We start from the raw sequence: 20065 nt of genomic DNA, 5'->3' as shown, positions 1-20065 counted from the left end.
TCGCCTACTGTATTATCACCCATCCCTTGAAGATTGTGAGCCCTCGCGGGCAGGGTCCTCTCTCCTCCTGTACCAGTTATGACTTGTATTGTTTAAGATTATTGTACTTGTTTTTATGTATACCCCTCCTCACATGTAAAGCGCCATGGAATAAATGGCGCTATAACAATAAATAATAATAATACATACATGCTACATACATGCTACATATATACTACATACATACTACATGCATGCTACATGCATGCTACATACACACTACATACATGCTACATACATGCTACATACATACATACTACATACATGCTACATACATACATACTACATATATTACATATATACTACATGCATACTACATGCTACATACATGCTACATACATACTACATACATACTACATACTACATACATGCTACATACATTACATTCATACAATACATACATAGACATACAGTACATATAACATAGAGTAACATACTTACCAATACTTGTCACATTGTTCCCCGAAGCCATTGTCTTTTACGGAATAAATATTAACATAACAAACCACAAAAATACTCACCCATGATCCGAAGCAGTCCACGAGTGTGTCCCACGACGATCTTGGGTAGAGAACTGCAGCATCAGCTGATGCTGCCGCTCTCTACGGGCTGCAGGAATCCAATGACGGAAGGTAGGTATCCTTCCGCACTGTATTCCTCCGCCACTTAAAAAAAAAAAAAGTCCCTAGTCTCACTTTATGGTAAAAGCTGTGTGGGAAATTCCCACACAGCTTTTACCATAAAGTGAGACTAGGGACTTTTTTTTTTTTTTTTTTTAAGTGGCAGAGGAATACAGTGCGGAAGGATACCTACCTTCCGTCATTGGATTCCTGCAGCCCGTAGAGAGCGGCAGCATCAGCTGATGCTGCAGTTCTCTACCCAAGATCGTCGTGGGACACACTCATGGACTGCTTCGGATCATGGGTGAGTATATTTGTGGTTTGTTATGTTAATATTTATTCCGTAAAAGCCAATGGCTTCGAGGAACAATGTGACAAGTATTGGTAAGTATGTTACTCTATGTTATATGTACTGTATGTCTATGTATGTATTGTATGACTGTATTGTATGTAGCATGTATGTAGCATGTAGTATGTATGTAGCATGCATGTAGTATGTATGTAGTATATATGTGGTATGTATGTAGCATGTATGTATGTAGCATGCATGTAGTATGTATGTAGTATGTATGTAGCATGCATGTAGTATGTATGTAGTATGCATGTAGTATGTATGTAGTATGTATGTAGCATGCATGTAGTATGTATGTAGTATGTATGTAGCATGCATGTAGTATGTATGTAGTATGTATGTAGCATGTATGTAGCATGCATGTATGTATGTAGCATGCATGTAGTATGTATGTAGCATGTAGTATGTATGTAGCATGCATGTAGTATATATGTGGTATGTATGTAGCATGTAGTATGTATGTGGCATGCATGTAGCCTGTAGTATGTATGTAGCATGCATGTAGTATGTATGTAGTATTTACAGTATGTAGCATGTAGTATGTACAGTCATGGCCAAAAGTATTGACACCCCTGCAATTCTGTCAGATAATATTCAGTTTCTTCCTGAAAATGATTGTAAACACAAATTCTTTGGTATTATTATCTTCATTTAATTCGTCTTAAATGAAAAAGCACAAAACAGAATTAAGCAAAAAGCAAAACATTGATCATTTCGCACAAAACTCCAAAAATGGGCCGGACAAAAGTATTGGCACCCTCAGCCTAATACTTGGTTGCACAACCTTTAGCCAAAATAACTGCGACCAACCGCTTCCGGTAACCATCAATGAGTTTCTTACAATGCTCTGCTGGAATTTTAGACCATTCTTCTTTGGCAAACTACTCCAGGTCCCTGATATTTGAAGGGTGCCTTCTCCAAACTGCCATTTTTAGATCTCTCCACAGGTGTTCTATGGGATTCAGGTCTGGACTCATTGCTGGCCACCTTAGAAGTCTCCAGTGCTTATTCTCAAACCATTTTCTAGTGCTTTTTGAAGTGTGTTTTGGGTTATTGTCCTGCTGGAAGACCCATGACCTCTGAGGTAGACCCAGCTTTCTCACACTGGGCCCTAAATTATGCTGCAAAATTTGTTGGTAGTCTTCTGACTTCATAATGCCATGCACACGGTCAAGCAGTCCATTGCCAGAGGCAGCAAAGCAACCCCAAAACATCAGGGAACCTCCGCCATGTTTGACTGTAGGGACCGTGTACTTTTCTTTGAATGCCTCTTTTTTCTCCTGTAAACTCTATGTTGATGCTTTTGCCCTAAAAGCTCTACTTTTGTCTCATCTGACCAAAGAACATTCTTCCAAAATGTTTTAGGCTTTTTCAGGTAAGTTTTGGCAAACTCCAGCCTGGCTTTTTTATGTCTCGGGGTAAGAAGTGGAGTCTTCCTGAGTCTCCTACCATACAGTCCCTTTTCATTCAGATGCCGACGGATAGTACGCGTTGACACCGTTGTACCCTCGGACTGCAGGGCAGCTTGAACTTGTTTGGATGTTAGTGGAGGTTCTTTATCCAACATCCGCACAATCTTGCGTTGAAATCTCTTGTCAATTTTTCTTTTCCGGCCACATCTAGGGAGGTTAGCCACAGTGCCATGGGCTTTAAACTTCTTGATGACACTGCGCACGGTAGACACAGGAACATTCTGGTCTTTGGAGATGGACTTGAAGCCTTGAGATTGCTCATGCTTCCTCACAATTTGGTTTTTCAAGTCCTCAGACAGTTCTTTGGTCTTCTTTCTTTTCTCCATGCTCAATGTGGTACACACAAGGACACAGGACAGAGGTTGAGTCAACTTTAATCCATGTCAACTGGCTGCAAGTGTGATTTAGTTATTGCCAACACCTGTTAGGTGCCACAGGTAAGTTACAGGTGCTGTTAATTACACAAATTAGAGAAGCATCACATGATTTTTCGCACAGTGCCAATACTTTTGTCCACCCTCTTTTTTATGTTTGGTGTGGAATTATATCCAATTTGGCTTTAGGACAATTCTTTTTGTGTTTTTTCATTTAAGACAAATTAAATGAAGATAATAATACCAAAGAATTTGTGTTTGCAATCATTTTCAGGAAGAAACAGCATTATCTGACAGAATTGCAGGGGTGTCAATACTTTTGGCCATGACTGTATGTAGCATGCATGTAGTATGTATGTAGCATGTATTATGTATGTAGCATGCATGTAGTATATATGTGGTATGTATGTAGCATGCATGTAGTATATATGTGGTATGTATGTAGTATATATGTAGTATGTATGTATGTATGTATGTATGTATGTATGTATGTATGTATGTAGTATTTTTTTTTTTTTTTTTAACATTTAACACATTAGCCGGATGATGGGACTACTACTGTCCCATCATTGGCTAATGTGTTAATCACTGTCATGGTAGCAGGCATCGCCCGATGGGACTTGTAGTCCCATCGGACGATGCCTGCACAGACCCCCGGACATCAGCACAGCCCCCCGGCAGGCCGGTACAGACCCCCACAGGGTGCACAGCCCCCCGGCAGGCCGGCACAGCCCCCCGGCAGGCCGGTACAGACCCCCACAGGGTGCAAAGCCCCCCGGCAGGCCGGTACAGACCCCGGGCAGTCCACACAGCCCCCCGGCAGGCCGGCAGAGACCCCCGGAAGGCCCGAAATGACGGCGCATCATGATGCGCACACACCGCGCATCATGATGACGTCATTTCGGCTGTCAATCAACTTTGAACTTCCGATTCCGATGCCCGTGCCCGATATTTGAAAAAATATCGGATGTCGGTATCGGAATTCCGATACAGCAAGTATCGGCCGATACCTGATACTTGCGGTATCGGAATGCTCAACTCTACACATGACCCTCTTCCCATTGAAAAAAATAGTTGGATCCAAAATGGCTGACTTCAACATGGCCACCACCCATCTTGAAAAGTTTCCCCACTCCCATATACTAATGTGCCACAAACAGGAAGCTGATATCACCAACCATTAGGTGTATTTAGATGTATCCATATAAATTGCCTACCCTGTATAAATAAATAGATAGGTAGATAGACCTATAGATAGATAGATCTACAGATATATCCATCTATCTATAGATCTATATCCATCTGTCTATACATCTATCTCACGGTGTGTAAACATTATTTTTCAATGCAGTATGTAAAAGAAGGGGTTGGACAAGGAAATGACAACACAACTCTTTTTTGTTAAACAATATATATCTTTATTTAGCTTACAAAAGTGCATACAAAGCTGTATGAACACAACTCATGAAAACCTGCATAAAAAAAGCATCAAACACGCAAAGATTTTTATCTGCACCAAGAGATGCAGAATCTGTGCAGAAAAATTCGCAGATACACTTAGGCATGTGTGGAGAAAAACCTCTAAAGTAAGATTAAAAAAAAGTGTAAATAGTTTTTTTATTAATAAAATACAAAATGATTAAACAAAACATAAATCTAAATTACATATATATTTAGTGACCACCCATTGTCTTCATCAGCTCATCTAGGTATTTGCCACTTGCACACAGTTTTTGAAGGAGTTCGGTAGGGAGGTTTATCCAAACATCTTAGAGAAACAACCACAGATTTTCTGCTCATGTTGCTTGGGCAAATTTTTGTTTCTACATGGCCAGGTAGGTCAGTGAGCAGCTTCTGCCTGCTTTCTGTCCATATCAGGTTGTCTTCTCTTTACCATCAAGCTGTAGATGAGTCTACCAGATGGTGTCAGAGCAAGTATGGCTGAAATACGTCCTTCAATTTCAGCTTTTAAAAACTTGCTATTTTGATCCAGAGAAAGGAAAAAAACTAACCCAGAGGAGTCGATGTTAGATTATCTTCATATCATAGCGTAAAGCTTCCTTCATGGATGATACTTGCATGGGGCTGATTGTTATCAGTCTAATACTCCTGTAAGAAAAGAAATATACATGTCTAAGAATTAGCTGTTCATGTATATACAGTATACTGTGGGATATAACGATAAGGTGTAAAGTGGGCAGTGTGTTACTGGGTAGTGATCACACCATGGATGTCCCTACATATTGTACTTACAGATGGTCCATCTGAAAGGTGGGTCGGATCTGCCGGAATCAACATCACTCCAGGATATAGAGGAGAAGAAAGGGTGGGTTCTGAAGTACGATGTTATGGCATACCGGAAACAAGGATTTTTGCACAGAAGCTAGAAAAGAATTGAGACCATTAGTCATTATATCATGTAACAAGTTATTACACAATATCTAGGCAATGTCCACATTTTCTCTTTTATCTCTCCTTATCATCCTCCATCATATATCTTTATATAATACTACTCACCCCTGCTATGATGTCAATGGCATCAAAGGAGATCCCGGGTGGAAAATACAGAGCGTCTTCCTCCAGAGACTGGCGGTACTCCTCCAGTGATCCTCTGCTATAAAATGGCTGATCACCAACAGTCATTTTATATAAGATCACGCCGAAAGAAAAGGAGTCGGCTAACTGGTTATAACCTTGACCATTCATTACCTGTTGGAAAATAAGATAGGAGATGAGCTGACTATGCCATTGAGGAGTTTTGCACACACTCAGTCAGGACCGGTCTGTGATTAGATATGAGCAGGATATATTGGGATCAGATTACGCCTCAGTCATACTATTGGCACTAATCATACGGGGATGTTCCTTACCTCGGGTGCCATGTATCCCTTAGTGCCAACAAATTTCTTCAATATCACTCTGTCAAACACATTTATGGCTGATAAGCCAAAGTCTGTGATTTTTATGTGTCCGTTGTCATCAATAAGAATGTTCTCTGGCTTCAGGTCACTGCAAGAGGAAGGAGCAGACACCGATTGTGAGAATAATTCATGAAAATAATTTTCTACAATAAATACGATACTATTGATACCGTGGGAAACTACAGCATCACAGCAACAGAACAGACATGAATTACAACATAACAGCAGGATTGTTCTGGTATAATCTCATACATTCCTATTCATGACCGGTCAGTAAGATATACCATTAGAAAGCCAATGTAAGGAGACAGAGGGGACAGATTTATGAAAATGAACTGATTACCAATGTATGATGCCATGTTCATGCAGGAATTGGAGGCCGCATACCATCTCTGCTGCAAAAAGCCTGTGTAGTAGAAAGTAGATTAATTAATTAATTAATTAATTAATTATTGTATTGTTAACGTTGTTACTTATGACTGTTGTGTTTGAAACTGTTCAACTGTAAAGCGCTGCGGAATATGTTGGCGCTATATAAATAAAGATTATTATTATTATTATTAAAGTAGAGGATGGATCATTGGTTACATACAAGGACTTCAATGTACGGGCGCATGATTGTCAGAGTTCAGTATAAGACTTTTACCTTGTCGTCTGAATATTAAACGGCATCCAATGTCTCATGTGGTCGAAAAGGTCTCCTCCGGCCATATACTCCATAGCAATTAAATATTCCTCTGGTGTCTTCGTAAATGCCCGCAGAGACATCAAGTAACGGCACTCGGTGGCCATTTGCAGGATTCCTAATTCAGTAAATACTTTTTCCTCTTTACATTTACTTTTTTCCATAATCTTGACAGCCAGCAGTTCCTTGCTGACTTGATCTGATACCAAGATGACCTGGAGGAAAATCACAACAGATCAGAACAAACTGCCATATTATATGAATCTGTGTAATGGATCACTACAGTGAATATGTATGTCCCTCCAGTGTATCTGGTGCAGGATACACTGGGGAATACTGTTGAGGATAAATCCACACTTACTTTTCCATATCCTCCCTCACCAAGCTCTTTGCAGAAGTCAAAGTTGGACAGGTCAAAAGGAATTTTCATGTCGTCACTTTCTCCTAGCATGTCTGCGGCCTCAGAGGTCCTCATAAACCTCCTAACTGCAGGGATTAGACAAGATTTATTAATATTGTATTTGAATCTCCAAATTTTCCCCAATAAGAAATAAAATATAATTAGCCTATTTGGTATGACTATATCTGAATAAGTACAAAAATGTATAATTAATCCAATAACCCAAACCATACACACTGAAATTAGGAAAAAAAAATTGAAACCCCAGAAGTGTTTTTCTCTAATCGAATGCATCAAATAATGCAATAAAGAGAGATCCCCATGTCCTGCCAGTCCAGAAAAGGCATCAATAATATCTACAATGCGATACACAAGAAAAAAAATCAAGCCTTCACACAGCTCTATCAATCTGATGAAATAAATGTTCCAATGTCTCAGAATTTTGAGACACAAATCTATTTTTCTACATGTAAAACTAAATTTTCTATCAACTTTTAAGTAAAGAAATTCATACGTGTTTGTCACTAGCACAGATGTCACTGACATGAAGAATCATTTTGTGATGTCTGTACAACTAACATACTAACATAGTTAGTAAGGCCGAAAAAGACATTAGTCCATTCAGTTCAGCCTAAACTAACACTGGAAATTAACAAACTAAATTAACTAAATTAACACTGGAAAGAAAATTTCCATGACGGAATCCTTTTTTTCATTAAAAGTTTACCCTCATTGGTCTTCTATTTTCACCCATTGAAAAAGTATTTTTGAATGCATCGGTCTGGGGACTTAGCCTCAGAATTAAATAAAAAAAAATTCATATAGTGCACATGTCATTGGGTGTTGGGATGTGCTGCAGAAGACGGAAGAAGATGGAAATCTGCAAAGATGAGTTGTGGATGTGAAACGTCATCATGGTATCTGGTCACGATGAAAAGAAAAAAATCTACTCAGAGAAAATGTCACCTAGAAGGTGGCTGGGGGTGAATGGTTATGTGTGAAAATGTCTTATCAGTATTGTGGCTCCTGTATGGTCTAATTACAACAACTCCCAGTATCTCCTCAACATTGCTAAGTACATACTTGGAATTGGAGGTGAATGCAATACAATCCTATATAGGGCTAACTTTCCATTACAATTGGATGCTGTGCTAAGCACGGTTCTTGTACTCGAGTACTTATGGTGGTTCTGGGGATGTATTCCAGTGCTGATGACTTCTTAGTGATGTATTCATGTACTGATATTGTATCTATTTTCTGATGATAGTTCTATTGCTGTATTCAAGTACTGACGATGGTTCTGGTGACATTTATATACTGATGAGGATCCATGTACTATTGATGGTTCTGGTGTTTATTTATGGACTTTTCATGATTTTAATTTTGTACTTATATAGCGATGATGGTTATGGTGATGAATTCATCACTAGAATCATCATAACTACATGATTACATCAACAGAGCCACCATCATTACAGGAATACATCTCCAGCACTAGAACAGCCATCAGTTTTGTTGCATATCAGAAGCAAAAATCATCAGATATATCACTATCTATAATGGAGTCTGTGTAGTTTACATTGAGGTATACGCCAAATGCTGGATACCGTATATGAAATTAGACTGCTTCTATTATAGTTAAGATATATTAGTTTCCATGACTGCCCATGAATGATATAAATTATAGAATGTCAGCCATAAATATCACTGTTTGTCCCTTGTATTGTGTAAATGGTCTGCAGACAATGATTCTACACTACATTTGGAAATTGTGCTCCCTGTTACGCCTCACCCCTGAAGTACCCCACATTTTTTGAATGAACCTTTCCATGAAGTTATTGCCATGAAAGAAAAGGTTAAAACTAAGATAATTCTAAATAGTTAATACAGAAGTATTTCTATACAAATATGTTTTAAATTTTTGGTGCTTAAGACAAATTAGAATTTTAGAATCTATGCCAGGAGTAATATTACTAGAAAGAGGAATAATTGTGCAATGGCCATATGTGGAGAAGGCACAAAACACATAATAAATAACACCAACAAATATAGTATGGAAATATGGTCTGGTCTCACCTGGCTTGGCTTTTTGGTGAAGTTGATGATAAGTTGGGTTCTGCTCCATTAAATTGAGTGATGTTGGTTTCTTTTGGTTTGCTCTAAGAGGTCCTGTGTCCACAGAGAAGCTCTCAGGAATAAGTGAGAGAAACCCATGAGCTTCTAGACTTTTTATACAGTAGCAGCTGGCATTGATGAAAATCCTACTCCTTTTCCAATTGGATGTCAAGATCTTCTATTGAATTACTGAGGAATGTGTCACCTAGAACCAGGACATTCATGTACACTCTATTATCATTTAATTGGCTGTAAACAGACAATTCAAGGAGCTGGTTGGGCCACAATGGTATAAGGGAGGCCCAACTTAGTATTGTTTATGCTTCTAGCAAAATGCTAATGTAATCAGTTCTGAAGTTATTTTATTCCTACAGTCACATCTCACCTTCCCGACCTCCTGCTGCTTTCACCAAAAGAGAAACTGGACCTGTGTTTTTATAGAAATTCATTTGTCCTGCAGGCTCCTGTATCCATTGTTTATGGCAGTAAATTCACTCAACATATCTCTTAGACTAGTCTTGTGCCAGCTGACATTATTATCACATGTAGATAAACTATAGGAAAAGAAAGCGCAATAGGGTCTTATCCGGGTAAAATATTGAAGGGAATAGTAGAAATACACTTGCCCTTTCCAGGATAGTTTAAGACATGTAAGATCCGTGGTCAGCCTGCTGATGTCCAAAGGTCAACTCCATGACCGCCAAAACTTCAGTTTCTTATGGAACAGATTCATGGACTTTTAGTGCGCTGCTCGACAAAATGATGAATCCAGGTTATGATGAAAGATTTAACTATTTCCCAACGCATTTTGAAATGTGCAAAACTTCTTCCTCAGGGGATGACATACATGAACAGTTGGATCTGTCTCAGTTTAAATACATTCATGATTTGAAAATTGGCGCCAATGATCACATGTCGTGCAGCTAGAAAAGTCAAAGTTCAAACACAGCAGTAAACATGAATTGTCATCATAGTTAATCTTTGATCATTTAAAAATTATTCTTTAAATACTCCACAGATAAAAAGCTTTAAAAAAATATAATTTTTTTTATATGATTGCCGGGCATTTCTTTTGAGGCTGTCATTATACCACGGGTATGTAACATCTTTAATCGGCTCACACATTATTGAGTATTATGTTATGGGTTATCACTTTGGGATGTGAGTTCATCACAAAGACATATCATTGATGCACAAACATATTATTTTACAACCCAATTGCGGGTATAGTCACTTTTGTGTTATACATAATTTTTTTGTTTCTATATACCACTGTTTATAGGTATGCACATTTGTTATATCAATATGTGTGTGATGCTGTGATAGATCATTAATCCATTATAATCTTTTGACAGACCTCTTATTATTTTTTCATAAGTATATGTTCTGATTTTAGATTAATATTTTGTATGTCCTTGGCACTTGTTTGCACAAGTCTATAATTGCCTAAATCCGATGTAATAAAGATTATATAGATTTTTAGCTATATGGTGTCCCTTTGTTTTATTGAATTGTCCATACACAGTGGTTTGTTTTACTATAGAATTGAATGGTTTCCATTCTAATTTTGTGACATATCAGGAAGGCTATTTGATTGGAACTGTATGAATATTTGCACGAGTTAATTTAATTATTCATTATATGTGGATCACATGTGGATTGGTGCAATTTTATACATTTTTAATTTTAAATTTTATTATTTCTTTCTGCTGTGTTCATTTGTTTGCTAACCAGGCAGCTTAGGTATATTCATGTATCTAATTATCTAACATATACATAATCTGTCTTTGTACTAGGCAGCTTAGGTATTTAGGCATCTATTTATCTAATATATACCTTTGCATAATCAATTTGTCTTTGTATGCATACCAGACAGCCTGGGTATTTATGCATTTGATTATTTGACACATTTTTGTACAAATAATCCATTGTGGGATATACCCCCTGTGTGCTTCTGTGAGAATTGGTATTCTTACTGTGTTATATGTAGTTTTTTATGTAATTTAAAAAAAATTGAATTTTATATTTTTTCATAATTTCGATCTTTGTCCTTCAATTGCTCTTTTTGGTATGTGTTCTGAGATGAGTCTGCGCAGAGTTCTGGTAGTGAACCCAACATATTGTACGCTACATTTTTTACATGTTATGTCATAAATTAATTTGTACTGCAGTTTATGAAATCATCTACTTTATATCCATGTCTTGTCTTTGATTTGCATTTCTTGGTAATTGTACATATATGGACACAGTCCACGTATTTTTGTCTGCATCTGTAAGAGCCGACAATTGATAACCAGGTTTTGTTTTTATTTTTGATACCCATATTAGTGTGGTAACTTGGTGTACTTTGATTGCCAATTGTAAAGCTACGTCTTGACACAAGGTTACATCCATTGCATAAAATATTTTTAGTGCATTATCTGTGTATAAAATCGGTAAATATCCCAAAAAAATTATCACTTGATATTAACCCCTTAACAACCGCCGATACGCCTTCTAACGCAGCAGTTAAGGGTACTTAAACCACAGTGCTCTTAATTAATGGCGCTGTGGTTTAAGGGTATAGCTCCACCCAGAGTCAAAATTTCTCTGGGCTATTGGCTACCGGGGTTAGCTGAGTCCCCAGAGAACATGATTCGGGTTTTTTTTTTACCAACCTCGGTGTTGCGATTGCTGTTATTAAGGGTCTAACAGCGACCTCAAAAAAAAAGTCCAATTCTCCAATTAATGTCTCTCTCCTCTGATGAAACCCTGTGATGTGATCTGATGTGATTGCAAACAGGGTCCGCTGATGCCCCCCGATACCTTATGTGCTGGATTAGGTTGTTCCCCAGTCCCCCGGCACCCTCCTTCCTCCTTTCGGTAGAAAGAAAATGCAGGTACATGCGCAGTGCACCTGCCAAGATCTGCCTGCCTGCACCCGCAACCGATGAGAATTTTCTCAATGGCTGCTGGGTTTTGATAGACCCTATCACAGTGATCAAACCCCCAATGTCTGGTAAATATGGCGGCATTTGAGCTGTGCCTCTCTCTTCTCTCCTTGTAGTTGTTCTGGGAGAGAAGAGAGGTAGACTACAGTTGAAGTGCTGCCCTGTCAGAATTTTAAAAATTAATTTCTGTGTCCACAACTTCATAAAATCTCCTATTCCCCCCCACCCCCCGTGCTCTGTAATCCCTGCATCCTCATTGTCAGAGGATTATAATTTTTTTTTTTTATAATTTGTTTTAAATAATTTTTTGTGGTTAGGGTTACACATATTAGGGTTAGGATTAAGGGCCTGTCACACTAAGCGATATTGCTATAACTTGTGACGTTATAGCAATATTGCTAGCGATATCGCGGTGTCTGATAATTACCTACGACCCGCTCCCCCGCTGCTTATCGCTGATCACGCGAGAACATCCAGGACTATTTCTCGTCATCGGCTTCCTGCGGCGCTTCCTGTGGAGAGATGAGCGATGAGCGTGGAGCCGGGCGGGAGGACGCAGGATCGCCTCGTCTGACAGGTAAGTAGCGACCCCCGTCCCCAGCGATGTCGCTGGTGAGATCTGCCTGTGTGGCAGCTCACTAGCGACCACTTAGCGATGTACCAGCGATCCTGACCGCGTCATATCGCTGGTCGGGATCGCTGGTACATCGCTAAGTGTGACAGTACCTTTACACGTATAACAGTTGGGGTTAGCAGGAAAACAAATACTAGAGTTAGATTAGGGTTAGTTTCATTAGTCAGGGAAATAAATAAATGGCTAAAGGAATATCTGGTAGACGTCGGCGCTGTACCATGAAAAGACCATAATAAACCCACATTATGTAATGTCTATTTTTCTCTTCTTGAGGTACTGTCACACTTAGCGATGCACCAGCGATCCCGACCAGCGATGTGACGCTGTCAGGATCGCTGGTGCATCGCTAAGTGGTCGCTAGTGAGCTGTCACACAGGCAGATCTCACCAGCGACATCGCTGGGGACGGGGGTCGCTACTTACCTGTCACACTAGGCGATCCTGCGTCCTCCCGCCCGGCTCCACGCTCGTCGCTAGTCTCTCCACAGGAAGCTGACGACGAGAAATGGTCCAGCCTGTTCTCACGCGATCAGCGATAACCAGCGGAGGAGTGGGTCGTAGGTAAGTATCACACACAGCGATATCACTAGCAATATCGCTATAGCGTCACAAGTTATAGCAATATTGCTAGCGATATCACTTAGTGTCAGGCCCTTTATAGAAATCATAAAAATTATTATACGATTTGTTTAAATATTGCAACACAGACAACATGACGTCCACAATATGAGATTTATGAGATGTTCTTTGTCGATTCATCTCAGATTTGTCATCTATTAGACAATGGCAGCATTCGATAATAATGAGGTAAAATCCAGCACCGGATTATTCTCTCCCGTGACGCAATGTTTCAGTTTTCAAATATTTTTCGTCCCTTTCTCAGACATGCAGGAGAAGACACGTTACACATCACATGGCTGACTAGACCACTGATATCGATAATGTGCACCATGAGGCTAAAACCTGGTACAAAACCTTTGATCAATTGGATAAAAGCAAAAACCATATGAAATATTGAGGTACAGGGGTCTATTAATGTGCTGGACACAATCAATATTCCAGAATGTGCACCCAATACCTGGATAGGATAATGGATGGACACCCGCACCTTAATATTTGCCTGTGTTCTTGGAGCCATCATAGATGTGTGGTGTTAGTGACACATCCTGTACCTGATATTACACTTGCTTTGAGGTTTGTTCGTTTTGTGCGGGAAGACATTTTCATTGGTTCCATTTTGGGGTGGAAAAGTATTAAGTTACGTACCGGTAACGGTATTTTTCGGAAGCCCATGACAGCACCACGAGAGAGGGGATCCGCCCTATAGGAACAGGAAACCTACAGATACAAAAAGGGCGGCACCTCTCCCACGCATCAGTTGGATTACAGAGCTTGAGAGGCTACCATGGTTAGTACACAACATATAATATATACAACCTATCTACCCTATTTACCAGAATTATTTTATACCATCTCCCACATAAGGTGATTTTATGAACAATCTTCTAAGGAGTGCACCCCTATATGTGAACAAGGGAGGGAACTAAGGGTGCTGTCATGGGCTTCCGAAAAATACCATTACCGGTACGTAACTTAATACTTTATTCGGACTCCCATGACAGCACCACGAGAGAATTACAGAGATGTAAACTAACTTAAGGAGGGACTACAGCCTGCAGCACCCTTAGCCCGAAGGTGATGTCTGAGGAGGCACCCATGTCTAACCGATAGTGGTTAAAAAAGGTGGAAGGAGATGACCAGGTGGCCGCCTTACATATTTGATCAATTGATACTCCAGATCTTTCTGCCCAGGATGATGCCATGGCCCGAGTGGAATGTGCCATCAGATTCTGTGGAGCTGGGCCGCCACCTGCTGTGTAGGCAAGAGAGATAGCCTCCCTAATCCACCTTGCTAACGTGCGTTTTGATACTCTGTATCCTTTCCTGGGACCTTGGAAGGATAGTAATAATGCGTTCTCCTTCTTCCAAGGATCCGTGGCTGCTATATATGTAAGTAAGCATCTCCTAATATCTAATGCCTGAAGTTTCTGCTCTTTAGGGTTGGTTGGATTAGGGAGGAAGGAAGGCAGAACTATCTCCTGTGTCCTGTGGAATTGTGTTGCTACCTTGGGAAGGTATGCTGGATCTGGCCTTAGGATTACTCTATCTGGTAAGAATTCTGTGTAAGGGGGCAATCTGGAAAGTGCCTGTATGTCGCTCACCCTACGTGCGGATGTTATCGCTACCAGAAATGCTGTCTTAAGAGATATAACCTTTAGTGAGGCAGAATCTAAAGGTTCAAACGGACTTTCCGTCATGGCTGTAAGGACTAAGTTTAAGTCCCACGGCACACATCTGTCTTTGTGTATAGGTCTCGATCTGGCCGCTGCTCTGATGAACCTTGCTACCCAATAATTTTTTGCAATATCACCTGCAAACAGGGCCCCTAAGGCTGAAACTTGCACTTTTAACGTACTTGTGGAGAGACCCAATTCGAAACCTTTCTGGAGAAATTCCAGAATATGTTTCGTGGGAATTCCGTCTCTGACGTCAAAGTGAAAGGTGGACAGGAAGCGTTTCCAGGTCCTAGCATAGATGTTAGTGGTAGTTAATTTTCTGCTCTTTAGGAGGGTGTCAATTAAGTTCTTGGAGAACCCTCTATCCTTTAATAGTGACCTTTCAAACACCACGCCGTCAAATGAAGTCCCGCTACTTGTGGGTGGCTGACTGGCCCCTGGTAGAGGAGATCCGGAAGGTTCGGCAGTACCCAGGGATCGCATACCGACATGGTCCTCAACCATGCGAACCAGGTCCTCCTGGGCCAAAAGGGGGCAATTAGTATGACTTTTGCCCGATCCTCTCTGATCTTCCTGACTACCAGAGGAAGAAGATTCAATGGCGGGAAGGCGTATGCCAGAGAAAAGTCCCATCTTATCAGGAGGGCATCCACCGCCAGGGGATTTTCCCTGGGGTTCAGAGAGCAGAACGATCTTTCTTTTCTGTTTTCTCTGGTGGCAAAGAGGTCTACCTCTGGTTGACCCCATCTGCGGACAATCTGGTGGTAAATATCTTTGTTCAAAGACCATTCTCCTTGTCTTAGAGCCTTGCGGCTTAAAAAGTCTGCTCTTACATTGTCCTTTCCGCTGATGTGGAGCGCGGTTAAAGATAGAAAATTTCTCTCTGCTATCTGGAGGAGCCGTTCTGTTATCTGCATCAGAGCGCTGGAGCGGGTTCCACCTTGGTGGTTGACATATGCTACCGCTACCTGGTTGTCCGAATGTATCCTCACATGATGGCCCTGTAGGTACATAATGAGTTTCTTGACTGCCCGTTCTATCGCCAATAGCTCTCTCTGGTTGGATGAGATTTCAGAATCAGAATCCCACTGTCCCTGTAACACTATGTCCCCCATATGGGCTCCCCAACCGAAGGAACGTGCGTCTGTGGTTATAATACGGGTTATCTGTGTTATCCAGGGCACCCCTGATGCTAGGTTCTCGCTATCGAGCCACCATCTCAGTGATGTAACAGCTGAGGGGGCTTAGCAACATCCGACCTTGTAAGGAGCCTTCCAGGGCTATTAACCAAGACGTCGTTTTGAAGGGCTCTGGTATGGAATTGTGCCCACCTGACTGCTGGGATGCATGAAGTTAGAGAGCCTAACAGGGACATGGCCTGTCTGAGGGTCATAGATGGATTATCAATTGCCCGCAGAACCTGCTCCTGTATCTTTTGTAATTTATCTAGTGGCAGCAGGCACTGCTGAGTCTCTGAATTTAGTAATAAGCCTAGAAACTTCTGTATTTTTAAGGGCTGGAGTCGGGATTTCTCGTAGTTTAAAATCCATCCGAGGTTTTCTAACCTGGATCTAGCTTTTTCTATCTGGGATCTACAATGACCCACCGATTTTCCCACAATCACAAAATCATCTAAATATGGAATGATTAAAACGTCAACCTCCCGTAAATGAGCCATAACTTCGGCCACTATCTTTGTAAATACCCTGGGTGCTGCCGAGAGACCAAAGGGAAGGGCTCTATACTGATAATGACGCACTGTGCCATCTACTGAAACTGCCACCCTCAGGAACTGCTGGAAGTCTGTATGGATAGGTACATGATAGTACGCATCTTTCAAATCTATGACTGCCATAAAACAACCTTTAAACAATATTTTTATTGTTGTATTAATGGACTCCATTTTAAATGTACGATTAATCAAAAACTCGTTAAGGGAACGAAGGCTTATAATCGTTCTGAATGTCTTATCAGGTTTCTGGATTAGAAACAGGGGAGAGTAAAACTCTCTTCCTCTTTCAGCTTCTGGAACCTCTACCAGGACATTTTTTTGGCATAGGCTCAAGACTTCCGCTTCTAAAGCCGCTTGTTCGAGATGAGAAGATCTTAAGGGGGTTAGTTTAAAGGTATCCCGCAGGATCTGGGTAAATTCCAATCTAAGCCCGGTGGATATTACCTTGCGCACCCAGTCACTATTTGTAATCTGTGACCATGCCGGGAAGAAGGATGACAGTCTACCCCCCACGGGAATTGCTAGTCATTGATTTGGTCTCTTTTGATCTCTCGACGAGCGTGTGAACATATAGCCCGTACCTCTTCTCCTTCTGTCTTCCCATCTGGGGCGATCTCTAATAGGCGAAGAGTTGCGCCTTCTCCCCTGGCCGAATCTCCTTCTACCAAATGGACGACGGTAGGACGCAGACGAAAGGTTTGGGAATTTTTTCTTGTCGTCCCCCGCCTTCTCAACCAGCTCGTCTAGGACAGCTCCGAACAAATATTCGCCCTCACATGGAATCGCACAGAGCTTTGCTCTGGACTGAATGTCTCCCTGCCAGCACTTTAGCCACAGGGCTCTGCGAGCTGCATTAGAGAGACCTGCTGCTCTGACGGCCATTCTCACTGCATCCGCTGAGGCATCTGCTAGGAAGGCTGCTCCCTCTTGGATGGTCGGTAGGGCCCCAAGAATCGTCTGTCTTGATGTACCCTGTTTTAGTTGTGACTCCAACTGGTCCAACAGACCATCATGGACCTGGCCGTGCACGTTGAAGCCACTGCTGGTCTTAAGGACCCGGCCGCCATTTCCCAGGTGTTTTTAAGGAAAGTATCAGCCTTTCTGTCTAGGGGATCTTTAAGGGATCCCATGTCCTCAAAGGGCAGCAAGGATTTTTTCGATGCCTTTGCAATGGCTGCGTCTAATTTGGGGGCTTTGTCCCAAGTATTCACTGCCGGATCATCGAAGGGGTATCTGCGTTTGAGGGCTGGTGGTAGCGACCCTCTTTTATCAGTTTTTTTCCACTCTCTGTGGATCAGATCCTGGATCTTTTGATTTAACGGGAAGACTCTCCGCTTCCTCTGTTCCAGCCCACAGAACATGACATCCTGCATGGACAATTGGGGCTTAGGCTCCTCTACCTCCATTGTCCCTCTGACTGCTTTGACCAGCTTGTCTACCCGGTCAAGAGGCAGACAAAATCGCCACGAGTCCTCTTCTCCTGAGGAGGACGAGGGAGATGAAGCCTGGGAGTCTCTGCTTTTTCTCCACTCTACCGAGGAATCGGACTCCGCCGGGACCTCGCCCCTTAGACTTTCCGGCTGGGACAAGGACGTTAGGGTTTCCCTCATTTCTGCCCTGACAATGTCCCTTAAACTCGCTGCTACCGCGGGCGACTCTTCTGCCACCGTCTGCTGAATACAGGGGGGGCACAATTTTTTGAGGCATGCGTCCGGTAATGGGCATGCACAGAGTGCGCATTCCCTATGTTTAGTCTTACTTGTAGCTTTTTTCCCCTAGAAAAAAACACAGAAGGGGGGTCCCGTCACTGAGTGAACTTTCACGAAGATCACTTACCAGTGCCACAATCAAGTACCGGAGAATGAGGGGGATTTCTTTCAGCCAATGCTCCTGTCTGCCTGGAGGAGCTCTTACGAGTGGACTGGTCACTTTGTCCCGGCCGCTCATTACTGTCACGGGACACTTTCTTTTTCTGTTTAACCTGCCGAAGGTCATCCAGGGGCGGCAGTGATGTTTGCCGCCTGTACGCTGCTGCTTGTAATAATGTGGCCAAGGCAAGGTACCCTGCCGGGGTCCTGCCTAAATACCCCTCCTCCAGTCAGCAGTATCCATGCTGCTCCCCTCCCCCCCTTAACAGGGCTCCCTACCCCAGCTGGCGCCGGACCCGGTCCGAAAGCCGACGCTATCGGTGTTTCCGATGGGAGCCGCCATCTTGGATTCTTCGCGCATGCGCAGTGGCGCGCTGACCCGGAAGCGCATCCTCCGCCCGCCCCCTGATGTCACCGCTACCCCGGGAAAGACCGGAAGTCACGCGGGACGCCCGGGAGCCCCGGAAGCAGCGCCACCCGGTCACAGCCCCTTGCAGCCGCGCTGCCGTCGTACCTGCGCCGCCGGAGCCGGGAACCCCCGGGGGGAATATACTCACCGGTGGCGGCCTAATCCCAGAGACGGACATCCTCCGGACGCCGCTCCCTGCTGCACACGCCACCGCCGTGACACCCATCCTGGGCCACCGTGGCGTCCTCCAGGAGATCCGCACCAGGCCGAGGTAGGAGACCCCCTCACTACCGGTATCGGCTGGCCGGCCTGGGATCCGGCTCTTCTGTAGGATCCCGTCCCCTCAGGAACAGGAAACCAAACTGATGCGTGGGAGAGGTGCCGCCCTTTTTGTATCTGTAGGTTTCCTGTTCCTATAGGGCGGATCCCCTCTCTTGTGGTGCTGTCATGGGAGTCCAAATAAATTTTGGGGTGGAAAACTTTTTTTGGGTCATAGTTTATGCTCTTGTTTCCAGGATTAGGGAATTTTTTTGAAGCTTTAATCACAAGCACATTCTTGTTTTGGCGATTACTGACATGGTGATACAAAATCGCTCTCTTTTTATAGAAAAAAATGTGCAAGGACATTGATAATGTGAATAGCTATGGATATCTAAGCTACTGCAATGGCCTTCACATTGGCTATGTCACTTATCCTATCAGAAGAACTATACAACATTTCTAAATGGAGCCATTTGATAAAATAATTGCTACATCTGCTGCATAATGGGATAGGATCTTGGAGCTGGGAATTCACCTTTAAGACTTGTCCAACATGAATATTGCTTTATCACTGCAGCCAGCCCCATGAGCAAGGCAAGTATGGCACACCCTAATTTAGTTATAGTCCCTCAAATGCCGAGAAAGTATTAATTCCACCTTTGTGCCACCACCGCTGAACTTAAAAAAAATGTTAGTGCTCCACACACATTATGGGTGCACTATCGTGACATCATGTATCCATGGTCGCCCTCCCAGGGCTGTGGGGTACTCGACACCGGGCCGGTGTTGGCGGGATGTGTCACAGCAGTGGTGACCCGGTCTGTGGCCCTGGGCCCCCAATTAATGGGGGAAATTGAATGGTAGAATGTAGTGAATGGAATAGTTCGTGACGCCACTTGTGGTGTTTGGCAAGTGAGATGTTAGGCCGACGCTGCATGCAGATCCTCTGGGGCTGGT

The sequence above is a fragment of the Dendrobates tinctorius genome, unplaced genomic scaffold (assembly GCF_039654945.1).
Source record: "Dendrobates tinctorius isolate UK_male_01 unplaced genomic scaffold, ASM3965494v1 ptg000193l, whole genome shotgun sequence".
Lineage (NCBI taxonomy): Eukaryota > Metazoa > Chordata > Amphibia > Anura > Dendrobatidae > Dendrobates > Dendrobates tinctorius.
The sequence above is the reverse complement of the archived record's forward strand: the minus strand, read 5'-3'. Positions refer to the sequence as shown.